The sequence below is a fragment of the Cololabis saira genome, chromosome 14 (assembly GCF_033807715.1).
Source record: "Cololabis saira isolate AMF1-May2022 chromosome 14, fColSai1.1, whole genome shotgun sequence".
Taxonomy (NCBI): domain Eukaryota; kingdom Metazoa; phylum Chordata; class Actinopteri; order Beloniformes; family Belonidae; genus Cololabis; species Cololabis saira.
In genome coordinates, this window is record NC_084600.1 from 30,979,971 (window position 1) to 30,992,830 (window position 12,860).

At 39.0% G+C, this 12,860-nt stretch overlaps 3 non-coding genes across 3 annotated transcripts; 2 read left to right on the forward strand and 1 right to left on the reverse strand.

The window, feature by feature from the left end:
* The first annotated feature begins 1,846 nt into the window (after nucleotides 1-1,846).
* On the forward strand, nucleotides 1,847-1,919 carry trnav-cac (transfer RNA valine (anticodon CAC)). Its single transcript has one exon. It is a non-coding gene; the product is annotated as a tRNA-Val (tRNA).
* Nucleotides 1,920-3,025: 1,106 nt separating this feature from the next.
* trnav-aac (transfer RNA valine (anticodon AAC)) lies at nucleotides 3,026-3,098 on the forward strand. Its single transcript has one exon. It is a non-coding gene; the product is annotated as a tRNA-Val (tRNA).
* Nucleotides 3,099-9,954: 6,856 nt separating this feature from the next.
* On the reverse strand, nucleotides 9,955-10,027 carry trnav-cac (transfer RNA valine (anticodon CAC)). The gene has a single exon. It is a non-coding gene; the product is annotated as a tRNA-Val (tRNA).
* Between the last annotated feature and the right edge of the window lie 2,833 nt (nucleotides 10,028-12,860).

Sequence of the window (12,860 nt, forward strand, 5' to 3'; positions counted from 1 at the left end):
TACGAGAATAAAGTTGTAATAAATTATAAATATATAAATATAACTTCACAAGATGCTCAATATTCTTCATTTTAACACAGGGAGAAGACTGCTCTTCCTGTTAGAGTTCTCATAAATTACCACTTTATTTTCATAATATTATGACTTTATTCTCATAAATTACCACTTTATTCATTACGACTTTATTCTCGTAATGTCACAACTTTATTCTCGGAATTTTACGACTTTATTCTCGGAATTTTACGCCTTTATTCTCGTAATATTACGACTTTATTCTCATAATATTACGACTTTATTCTCATAATATTACGACTTTATTCTATTACGACTTTATTCTCGCAACATTACGACTTTATTCTCGTAATTTTACGACTTTATTCTCATTATATTATGACTTTATTCTCGTAATTTCCAATTTTTTTTTGTCTTAGTTTGGCCCTAATACTCCGTCGTATATTCATTAGTGTTTTAACCCTAAATATAAAGTTTTGAATATTCACAAAAAAAACTTTTTCATGATCCTGAATCTCAAGTTTCACCATTGCTTGTTTCTGGACTGTGGTGGGCGCGGGGGTGCCTGGAGGAAACCCACACATGCACGCTCCACCTGGAAAAGACCCCTGCAGGGATTTGAACCTGGAACCTTCTTGCTACGAGAAAACAGCATGTCAAAACCTATGATGCTAATTTATGTTACTTTACATTAATTCTGATTAATTCTGATCAAATCTGTCTAAACATCCTCGTTTCAAGTTTCACTGCCGAATATCAATCCTAAATGAGCGTTTCAAACGATTTGTTGGCAAAATAAGAAATGACTGCTGCTTTTAAACGATGCTTGGTTCTCGTGTTATCGTGTTAGTGATAGCGGTCCATCAGGTCCACTTGGTGGCTAGCACTGCTGCCTCAAAGCAAAAAGGTTCCTGGTTTGACTCCCGGGCCCAGCAGGAGTCTTTCTGTGGGGAGTTTCCATGTGTTTCCAAATGTTTATTTCTGCTGCAAAGTTGAATATTTTAACATGGTCAATTATTTTTATCTGACGCAAGCGTGACACAGTGAATGTTATTGGGCTGATTTGTAGTGTCGTAAAAATACAACAACTTTGACATGGCTTACTCAGAAGTAGACTAAATTATGCAGGTGTATTTTTTGGAGAAAGCAGATGGTCCATGAGCATCAAGAGCCACATTAGTATCAGAGGAAGCAGCTGATGAAACCAGCATTACTACTATACATAATCATTGATGCAAAATTAAGCCAAACATTCCTGTTTCAATATTGGGTAAAAAGCTTGCAACGCTTTAGTAAACTTGTGGAGTCGATCCAGACTGTATCCACACTGCTGTGCAAGATGGTTATTGAACTGAGATGCGTTCAGAACCATTGCCTGAGGCAAGTTTATTTGTAGGGGACACTTCATGTAGAAGGCAGTTCAAACTGCTTTACTTGGAGCATAAACCTTTGAAAACAAGATGCCAAAGAAACATTAACATGTAGGAAATAGAATTGAAAAGAAACCAGTAAGATTAAGCAGTACAAATTAAAACAGAATAAGACTAAGAATAATAAATGCACAAAATTTAATTTCAATTGCAGTGTGTTTATTATCATATATCATATCATATTATTATGATAAAAAGCAGTGGCGAATAGAAACGTTTTTAACATTGATTAAAGAATTTGTTCCCCATATGAGAAGCATAAATATCTATCCATCTATTTTCAGTCAACTTTCCCTGGTGGTGGATGAGGTATTTTTGAGAATTTTTAAACATATGAGCGCTGGGAAAAGGCTTATCACGTCCCCTACACGTCATGGTATACGTCATGTCTTGCCCTTTCACAAGTTTCCGTAGTGTAGTGGTTATCACGTTCGCCTCACACGCGAAAGGTCCCCGGTTCGAAACCGGGCGGAAACATGCTTTAGTTTTTCCTCTTTACTATCTGAAGACTCCTTCACTGCGTCCTCTCAAAAAACATCCCTCGACGTGAAACAAGTTCCAAATCCTATACAAGATGTCCAGAACTGTCTCAGAAAATTTGAATATTGTGATTTTCTGTAATGCAATTACAAAAACAAAAATGTCATACATTCTGGATTCATTACAAATCAACTGAAATATTGCAAGCCTTTTATTATATACAGTTTCCATATAATTTGTCCTTTCTCTGTTTCCAGGCTCTCTTTATAAAGGTAGCTATAGAGAAAACCTCCTCTCTGAAAAACCATTCCAACTTAACATCATCCTCAGTCCAAAACAACTCAGGTTTCAAATCTTGCATTTTCTGAAATAAAAGCTGCCTGGCTTCATCATATAATGGACAATAAAACAAAAAAATGAAGTTAATCTTCAAAAACATTTAAATCACAAACACTAGACAATCTTTCCTCTTCAGGAACAGAGTTATACCTACCTGTTTCTATGGCCAGAGGGAGAATCCCAGTCCGCAATTTATATTTAACTAATGTGACTGGATGTTTTGACTGCACCCATATTTTCAATCTAGGCCTTGAATTTTGATGTTTCGCATTCATCAGGAATTGTTTTTAAAGTGAATTACGCTTGAGTTTTCTATCTGAAATAAGTTTTATACATCACCTTTAACGGTTTCAGATTGTATTTTTCGTCACTCTCAGGATTGGGCCTACATGACGGTGAACATTGAGAACAAGATACATGTACTTCATAATATTTCTCATTCCCTTGATATTATAAAAAGTTAAATATTTTAATTCACAAACGCGTTCAAGTTCTCTGCATTTTTCCTCACGTCAGCTGTCTTTCCTTAAACTGCAGTCCTGTTGCACTTTGGTCTAAATTAAATGGACCTGATGACGGCTTTAAACACCCGACTCTAAACACCCAAAAACGAACACATTGAGTTTCTTAATGAATAGTTTATTGAGTGTTTTTTCTTTGTTATCAGAATTTGATTGTTTTCTTTTCTTTTGCTTTTCTTGCATAACTGTGTTCGGTTGTGTACACCCCTGTCATTTTGGGGGAAGTGGACCCGCCGTCCAACCGTTTCCGTAGTGTAGTGGTTATCACGTTCGCCTAACACGCGAAAGGTCCCCGGTTCGAAACCGGGCGGAAACACAGTGTGTTCTTTTTTTTTTGCAATTGTATATTATACCTCTTGGAGGAGGATTGCACTGACATCCATGTTCCCTCCGCTTCTGGCCACCTCCCTGAGATCCATCTTCTCTATTTCAAATTGTTTCAAATTTCCACCAGCCAATCACACGCCTGGCTCGTCTCGTCGTCGCCTTCGGTAAGTAAGGACATAATTCCCTACATTGTCGTACTTTTTCTAATATGTTACACTTCTAGTCTAGTTGTTCTCCACGTCCACGTATCTGAAAGAGAAACACATTTAATATAAACCATATTAAGGTATAAACCATATTATGGTTTTATCTAGAACGCGTTTCCCCTCCTCTCCGTTTGTTGTTGCAGTGCATTTATTCGTCCAGTAGATGGCGACATTTCCCAGAATCGGCCGCTCTCCCCGCCGCCCCCCCACCAGAGAAGAATGGGCAGGGCTTGTAGGTTATTCTTGGTTATTCTTGGTTGTGACAGCCAGTACTCGAGTTGAGGGGGGATGTAATAAAAACGGTCAAAATCATCCCCCCTTATGTCATTTCATCAATGAATGTGGTTTTACTGCTATTTCAACATTTAGAGTCATCACCAGAAAAATAACTTATTTGACAATTTTCACCTGTTTCAAGTAAATTTTCACTTGAAATAAGTAGAAAAATCTGCCAGTGGGACAAGATTTATCTTCTCATTACAAGCAATAAAATCTTGTTCCACTGGCAGATTTTTCTACTTATTTTAAGTGAAAATCTACTTGAAACAGGTGAAAATTGTTTTTTCCAGTGATGAAGTTATTTTAAGTGTAATGAGATTTTTTTTACTAAAATGAGACATTTTAACTAGAAATAAGACAAATATTCTTATTAAGATTTTGGATTTTTGCAGTGATCCGTTTTACTTATCCTGTGAAGGACAGAGTCATATTGATAAGTTCAGAAAACTGTTTTTATTGTTGTGTTTTGATGTATTTGATGTAAGCCCAGTGGATATTTAAAGCTTACAGAAGGCTGCATTTAACTGCTGCTATGTCATTCCTGCAGTATTTCTGCAGCTGTTTTAGTCAGTGCTATTATTTGTAATATATTATATTATTTGTAATCAGCACAAATTATCTGTCCCCATATGATAAAAATCCACCATCCCCCCTGATTTTTTTTTTTTACAACTCGAGTACTGGTGACAGCCAATCACGTTCCTGCATCTATCCAAGAAATAACAGCTCCGACCAATCAGGGCTCAGGAACGAGTGCAGGCTCCGCCCACGCTGCGGAGCTGCTGGGGACATAGATTGTTCCGACTACAGCAAATCGCCTCCCCCTCCACACATTTTCCGGACATTTCCGAAGTAAGTGCAAGCATTGTTTTTATAGGAAGATCTGTGCCGTAGCTCTGTAACATACATGCTACTAACGGTGATGTTACCCGTAAAGGTCGTTTTGGGACGGATGCTAAATCCTGTGAATGAAAAGTTACGTACGGATAAACGCAATGCAATGCAATGCAATGCAACAAAAGTAAAAAAGATCATCAACTTTTTATGAACAATCTTTGGCGAATTATAATGATTGAATATTGGATATAGGAGTAAATCAGATGAGCATGATTTGACTTTGTAGATCAATCTAACAAAACATAAAGGAGTTTTCCTCCAAATTGGCAATACATCTTTACAACGCATTGTTATTAGCCATAGATATTTTCAATCCGTTTTTAATATTAACAACAATAGCATGAATAAGTAAATACAGTGTACAGGACTGTCTCAGAAAATGAGAATATTGTGATAAAGTTATTTATTTTCTGTAATGAAATTAAACTAAAACAAAACAAAAATGTCACATTCTGGACATTCTGGATTCATTACAAATCAACTGAAATATTGCAAGCCTTTTATTATTTTAATATTGCTGATTATGGTTTACAGTTTAAGATTAAGATTCCCAGAATATTCTAATTTTTTGAGATAGGATATTTAAATTTTAGAGTTTTCTTAAACTGTAAACCATGATCAGCAATATTAAAATAATAAAAGGCTTGCAATATTTCAGTTGATTTGTAATGAATCCAGAATGTATGACATTTTTGTTTTTGTAATTGCATTACAGAAAATCACAATATTCTAATTTTCTGAGACAGTCCTGTATATAGTAGAATGTGAATAAACTACAATCCCCTGGGGGAACCATGATGGTATTTGCAGGCATTCATTCACTGTTTAGCTAATAAACAGACACAGTCAAACATGTATGTGTCTGTGTGACTGATGCTCCAACTGTACGAGTAGTATTGCAATTTATTCATACACTTTTTATTTTATTTTTGAATCTTGTAGAGCTTTTTTTTTAGGAGAAGGGCAGATGGAAGCCTGAACTTAACTGACACCAGAGAAGCATCCGAGCACCAAGGTAGATAAATCTAAGCAAGAGCAAGGTCTTGACTGTTTAAAAAAAACATCTTCACAATTCAAAATATCTAATTACAAAATAATAACACTGAAAAGAGTCGTGTTTTAATAGTATGTATCAAATTGCGTTTTTCAGATCTTTCATCGGGGCCCACAGTCCAGCTCAGTGGCCTGACTGTAACCGGGTGGTGGGGGCGTCTTCCTGAGACTCTCTACCCAAATGCTGTGCCCTGTGACGGGAAAAAGGTGTCCCGGTTCAAAATGGTGGCTCGTTTGTAGAAGCACATCTGATAAGAAACGGTAGAGTGATGAGTGAGACCACCATCCAGCTCCCCGAAGTAAACGCTGCCACACTCACGCAATGGTGAGTACCTCAGCATACTTCATATACTTCATGTACTTGGATGAGTACACAGAGGCTGTGACATCTAACATCAGCTTCTATGAGGACAGTTGTGTACCAGGGGCGTCAATTGGGTATGGCAAGGTATGGCAGCTGCCACACCTTGGCTTTAGGGGAAAATGTAAATGTTTGTTTTTTAAATACATTTATGGAATTACTCTGTCTATTTGTATTGATTATTCTATTATTTAATACATATAAAATAACTACAAATGCAAATCAGAACAACATGATCGATTTCACAAGTTATTACACTGCAAAAACTCACAATCTTAACAAGAATATTTGTCTAGTAAAATGTCAAATTTTTAGTAAAAAAAATCTCATTACATTTAAGACAAGACTCAAAAACTCAAAAAACAACAATTTTCACCTGTTTCAAGTAGATTTTCACTTAAAATAAGTAGAACATTTTTTTCGCTTGTAATGAGAAGATAAATCTTGTCCCACTGGCAGATTTTTCTACTTATTTCAATTGAAAATTTACTTGAAACAGGTGAAAATGGTCAAATAAGTTATTTTTCTGGCGATGACTCTTGTTTTAAGTGTAATGAGACTAAAAATGACTAAAAATGAGACATTTTAACTAGAAATAAGAAAAATATTCCTGCTAAGATTTTGAGTTTTTGCAGTGAGCGAGACTGCATTTGAAAAAGTTCCAATGTTCTTGGAGACAGATAAGTTACATAGCAGACTTCTGTGATGAGTATTTGCTGGACGTGTTGATTGATACTCTAGTTAAGTTCTGTGACTCGTAACCTTGCCATACCTTAGCTTCCACTGAATTTACGCCACTGTTGTGTACCATCACGTAACAGGGTTAGTTACAACAATGACCAACCCTGGTTCACAGCAAAGCTCAGATGGCTACAGTTGCAGAAGGAAGAAGCGTTCAGGAGTGGTGACAAGGACAGGCAAAGTACACGTTAAGCAAGGAAGTGAGAACTAAACAACTGAACTCTGAGAAACTACAACAACAGTTCTGACTTACACCTAGCCAACGACCGGAACGAGTTCTACTGCGGCTTCGAAAGACAAAGGGACAGTCCTGATACCATCCCCCGGGACTGCATTCACACTCACCAGCTCCATCTCTCCAAATGCACCCCCCCCCCCTTCCTCAGCAGGGGCCGGAGTCTCTCCACCACTTCACACCCCAGAGGCCCCATCCTCACCCCCCCCACACCACAGCGACTCCCTTCTCTATCCTGGAGAGAGACGTTAAAAGATATTTAAAAGACTGAACCCCCGCAAAGGAGCCCATCCACCCTGAAGCACTGTGCCGATCAGCGGTCTCCGTGTTCACAGACATCTTCAACACCTCCCTGGAGACATGCCACGTGCCAGCCTGCTTCAAAACCTCCACCATCATACCTATCCCCAAAAAAAACAAGGACCACAGGACTCAGGCCCCGTTTACACGGGGCAAAAACGGAGGCGTTTTCATGCGTTTTGGCCGTTCGTTTACACGAAAACGGAGGTCAAAGCCCCCAAAAACGATCATTTCTGAAAACTCCGGCCAAAGTGGAGATTTTCAAAAACTCAGTTTTCACGTTTGCGTCTAAACAGAGAAAACTGAGGAAAACTGAGATTTACGTCACATTATGCGACAGAAATGTCACCAGCAGCGTCATGTGTGCGACCTGTGTTTACAATTTGTTATGCAGGCTTTACTTCCAAGACGGAACGAGAGTCTGAGAGAATTTAAAACAGGTAAAATAAAAGAAAATATTGACGGTGGCCAAACAAATTGTAAACACAGGTCGCACACATGACGCTGCTGGTGACGTTTCTGTCGCATAATGTGACGTAAATCTCCGTTTTCCTCCGTTTTCTCTGTTTAGACGCAAACGTAAAAACTGAGTTTTTGAAAATCTCCACTTTGGCCGGAGTTTTCAGAAATGATCGTTTTTGGGGGCTTTGACCTCCGTTTTCGTGTAAACGAACGGCCAAAACGCATGAAAACGCCTCCGTTTTTGCCCCGTGTAAACGGGGCCTAAAGCACGTCCCAGGTCACTTGTGTTAGGTTGTACAGACTCAGTACTCCGGCACTTTAGAACCAACTTGTTGTACATTTTTTCTTTTAATTTGCTCTTTTGTATTGCACCAATCACCACAACAAATTCCTTGTGTGTGTTAAACTACTTGGCAATAAACTTCTTTCTGATTCTGATTCTGATACAGTTCAGTACAGAAGGATTTGAACAATGACAGAATCTGTATAATTTTTCACCAAAACAATGGATGTACAATGAAAACAATCAAGTGTTATCTTTCACCTTTATTTCTGCTGACAGCTCTACAGAGATTTCACTTTACCTCTTAAAAGTACTAATCTTTTTATATATTTATTTACACAGGTATAGCAGACACAGCAGGGGGCAGGAACAAAAAATTCTGCTCCAGGGCATCCCACCTACAGACCCACCCATGGCTGGACCAGAAAAACTACCTTCAGCGGTACAGAAAGGCCCCTCCCTGTTTTCAGCCAGTTTACCTCCGCCTCATCAATTTATATCGCCACCAAATACTGCTGGGGAAGCAAAACTGAAAGGGAAGCCACAACCCCAAGCCGTCTTCCCAACTCCACAACCCCATCCACAGCTGCACTTCCTGTCACAGCTGCCACCTGGCTACGTTGTCCCGTCAGGGGCTGCATCCTCACAGGTGACGGCTGCAGCTGGATCCTCACAATACATACTTTCGTTCATACCATTATCGTCACCATCCACCCAGACACGAGCACACGATGAAAGCGGACGTAGGAAACAGGTAGAAGAGCACACAGCATTCAGAAAAAGGAAATATACAAGAAAGACAGATGTGGTTATTTGCAGCAAGTGCAAAAAAAGCCGAAAAACTCCATCACACAGGCAGTATTTCGGGAACTGGTACTGTGGAGAAACAGAGACACAATCGTATGATGAATGGAGGGCTGTATTGGAGAAAAAGGGCTACAGAAAAAGCAAAAAAACAGAAAACAAGGACCGTCCTGCTTCTTAAAAGTTAATTACTGGGAGTTGTGTTTAGTTTAGTAGGTTAACTTTTTTTTTGCTGTTTTATGTGTTTGTCTTTCTGCATCTTATTGTAAGATATTAGTATTGTAATTATAAATATGAGTAATTACGTGCCTTTCTACATCTTAATCTTACAGCTACAATTGTTATTGCTGTTTTATTTTACCATGTAAATACATATTTATATAAGTTAATAGAAGTTTATCAATATGAGTCAGCATTTATTGTGATTTGTGCTGTTTCTATTGTTGTTATCGTTATTATTTCATTAAAATTGTATGTTTCTAAGTGATTTTATGACGTTCTTCATCTTATTCCATTGTTACAAACTCAAATAGTAAAATCCTTTAGAATCTATACAAGGCTAACGGTCCCAAATTGGACAAGGCAAGTTTATTTGTAGAATGAACTTTTATTTCTACCATCTCATTTGTTCTACTCTTACATGCACGTTATCGTTATGGGCAGTCTCTGGGCTTGAGGTTTGGCTGAAGGAGCTTGGAGCAAAACTAACTTTGATCGACATACAATGGGCTTGTTCCTGTGGGCTTACTAACAAACATATACAGGACTGTCTCAGAAAATTAGAATATTGTGATAAAGTTCTTTATTTTCTGTAATGCAATTAAAAAAACAAAAATGTCATACATTCTGGATTCATTACAAATCAACTGAAATATTGCAAGCCTTTTATTATTTTAATATTGCTGATTATGGCTTACAGTTTAAGATTAAGATTCCCAGAATATTAAACATTTTTGAGATAGGATATTTGAGTTTTCTTAAGCTGTAAGCCATGATCAGCAATATTAAAATAATAAAAGGCTTGCAATATTTCAGATTTATAATGAATCCAGAATGTATGACATTTTTTGCATTACAGAAAATAAAGGACTTTATCACAATATTCAAATTTTCTGAGACAGTTCTGTACAGTCAGAAAGAGACGGACACAAAGCTAGCTGTTAAAGTTATTCTATGCAACTTTCTATGTCGATGCTACAAACAATAAACCACCATAAATAAAAGTGTTTCCGCCCGGTTTCGAACCGGGGACCTTTCGCGTGTGAGGCGAACGTGATAACCACTACACTACGGAAACAGATACACTGAGATGTGACCGCTATAAATAAATACCCTCAAGTGGGAAAATCTCACTTGAGGGTTTGTGAGGTTGTTGTTTTAGCAAGACTTATTCTTGGCGCCTCCGTATATTCTATCAAGACTGTTTGTCGCAGCGTAATCTCTGCTGTTAGCCCAATAAATCTACAACATCCTCCCTTGCGGGGTCCTATCCTCGCTGACAAAATACGAGGGGTGGAAATTAAACGTCCGTAAAGAAATATATGTCCGGGTTCAGTACGCAGTACGAACCGGGGACCTTGTCACTACCTGATGTGAGTCGCTACCCGATTTGAGTCACGCATGCGCAGTTGTGTCCAACAACAGGGAATGTTATGCTATATAAGGGTATTGATGCAAAAAATCTTTATATTATTTTTGGCAAAAAATATTTATATTATTTTTAGCAAGCATAGCTAAGCATGATAGCCAAATTACCTTTCAAGATGTAATTACTCATAGAACGAGTAATCTTCCATTTGTCAGCTTTTCCCAAACTAGGATGAAACTTCCGGATTCCATGTAGGCATGGAGATGATGGAAAACATTAAAGTCGCTCATTTTAATCAATAATCGGGTAATGACAACACTACTTCACTGAAATGCACATGTTGGACGCAACTGCGCATGCGTGACTCAAATCGGGTAGCGGACTCACATCAGGTAGTCAGTACGTGCACATGCAGCGATTCAAACTGGTTGGAGATCATTTGCACACATCGTACTGACTTTTAAACTGCATGTGAACACCTTAAGTCAGTCAAGTAATCTGATCAGACTGGATTCATCAACCCGCTTGCAGCACCTAGATAAGCCAGTCGCAACCGCCTTGTTAATGCCATGTGTACGGAGACATGGATATTACAGTCTGCGCATGCTCGAGAATTTCCCCCGGGTGGGGTTTTCCCCCGGGGGAGGGGATTCACTCGGAAGTGAAAGGAGACGACGCAACGCTGCTCAGTAGTAGCTCCCTGGGGTGTCGTGTGACTGCTTCAGGGGTGTCGTCAAAATATTTCCTATTCTGACATTTCATATATAAATACTGTATTTTCGCGACCATACGGGCGCCGTGTGAAAAGGCATAGCCTCAGTCTTATGTGTCATATTTCTGTATTTAAAACACACACGGCGCACCGACCGAAACGGCACACACACAAGAACACACAAGCACAGGAGTGTGCGTATTTAAAAATACAGCGGGAGCAAAACTTTGTTTGATTGTAGGCTACTTTATTTCAGTTTTTACATTAATCAAACCCATTAAGTCTCATCCTCTGTTTCTGCATTAAAGAGCTCCGCTAAATCAGCTGTGCCAGTCCGAATTCCTCGCTGTCAGAGTCACGTTCCGTGCCGTGCCGTGCCTCGGAAATGCACGCTTTTGCAAAAGCTCGCAAAATAATCCCAGCAGACACGTTAGCCCACGCATCAACAATCAATCTGCAAACTGTGGCATAAAAAAAACAAAATACGCCGTACCCTACGCCGTAGGCTGCGTCTATTTAACGCGGACCTAATGCCGCGTTCCATTTATCCTCGGAAGTGGGGATTTCCCAGTCCCCAGTCGGAATTTTCAACTGGAACGCCCCTCAAAGTGGGGTTTCCCACTGGGAAAGTGGGAGAGTCTTCACCACCCCCGAGTTACCATTCCAAGATGGCTGCCATTCCCAGTTCCCACTTCCGATTTCCGAGGTAAATGGAACGCGGCATAAACTCCGGATCCGGCAGACAGAAATCTCTAAATTTCGGAGCAAATTTCTTAACAGGCGTAGCTACAACTGTTAGATTTCATCTATTAAACCAACATCTTCCTAAATGATTTATTTCAGCCGGCGTGATTCTCAACAGAGCAGCGTCCCAGAGAGAGTTTCTCTCCCGGGGCTGACGCAGCAGCTTGACCGGGCGGACACGTCTCTTCTCGGGCTGTGAGCTGAGGCTGCTCCCCGGGGGCGGCGGCTCTTCTCATCTCCGAAAACATCGGGTCAAATTTCTTAATAGGCGTTATTTGGATAAACTGAGCCCCGGTTGCGGATCTTAAGGTTACCTTTATACCTGAAAAAATATTAAAAGTTAATAAAGTGCCATATTAACAGCGCTACAGCTGAAATTAAAACAGCTTTTGGCTCTCCGCTTCCTGATCAGGTTAGGGGGTCATTCTTCCAAACCGGTGCATTTTCTGTCCCATTGATGTTTATAAGTGTATTTTATCCAATCTTTCACCAAAATCTATGTTTAGCATCTCTCCTTATGCACAAAGATGTCCCCTTTAATACAGTATAAAACATATATAAATACTAAGTTTCTATCAGAAATTACGTGTCTTTTTTCCAGCTGACACCACCTATTTTTTCATGTCCCCAATAGCCTTCCATGAAAGTGTACTTGTGATATGGACAATATAATGGAGATAAAGAACATAAATGACCACATCAAAATGTGCATCTGTCTGTGCTTTTTTGTTTGCAATATTTTTGTTCAAAATATATTTATGATTTTTCAGTAAAATCACAGTACTTAGTCCCGTCCCCTAGTATTCGCTCAACTCCGTCCCACAAATCATTACCCCCCTCCCCTTCCCCGAAAATTGGACCAGTCCATATGAAATCACAAACAGGAAGTTGCATCATACAAGTCTTCAGACAACAGACTTCAGACAAAATTTAAGTGTGCTCTTTCATAACTTATTTCAGTGATCTATACTGTGATACTGTGGTCGTCAATCATAACAACTCAACTCAGTTACATGAAAAAAAGATAGAGAGGTATTGTTTTTTCAAATTTATATCTGTCATTGTAAGTATACATATTATACCTTA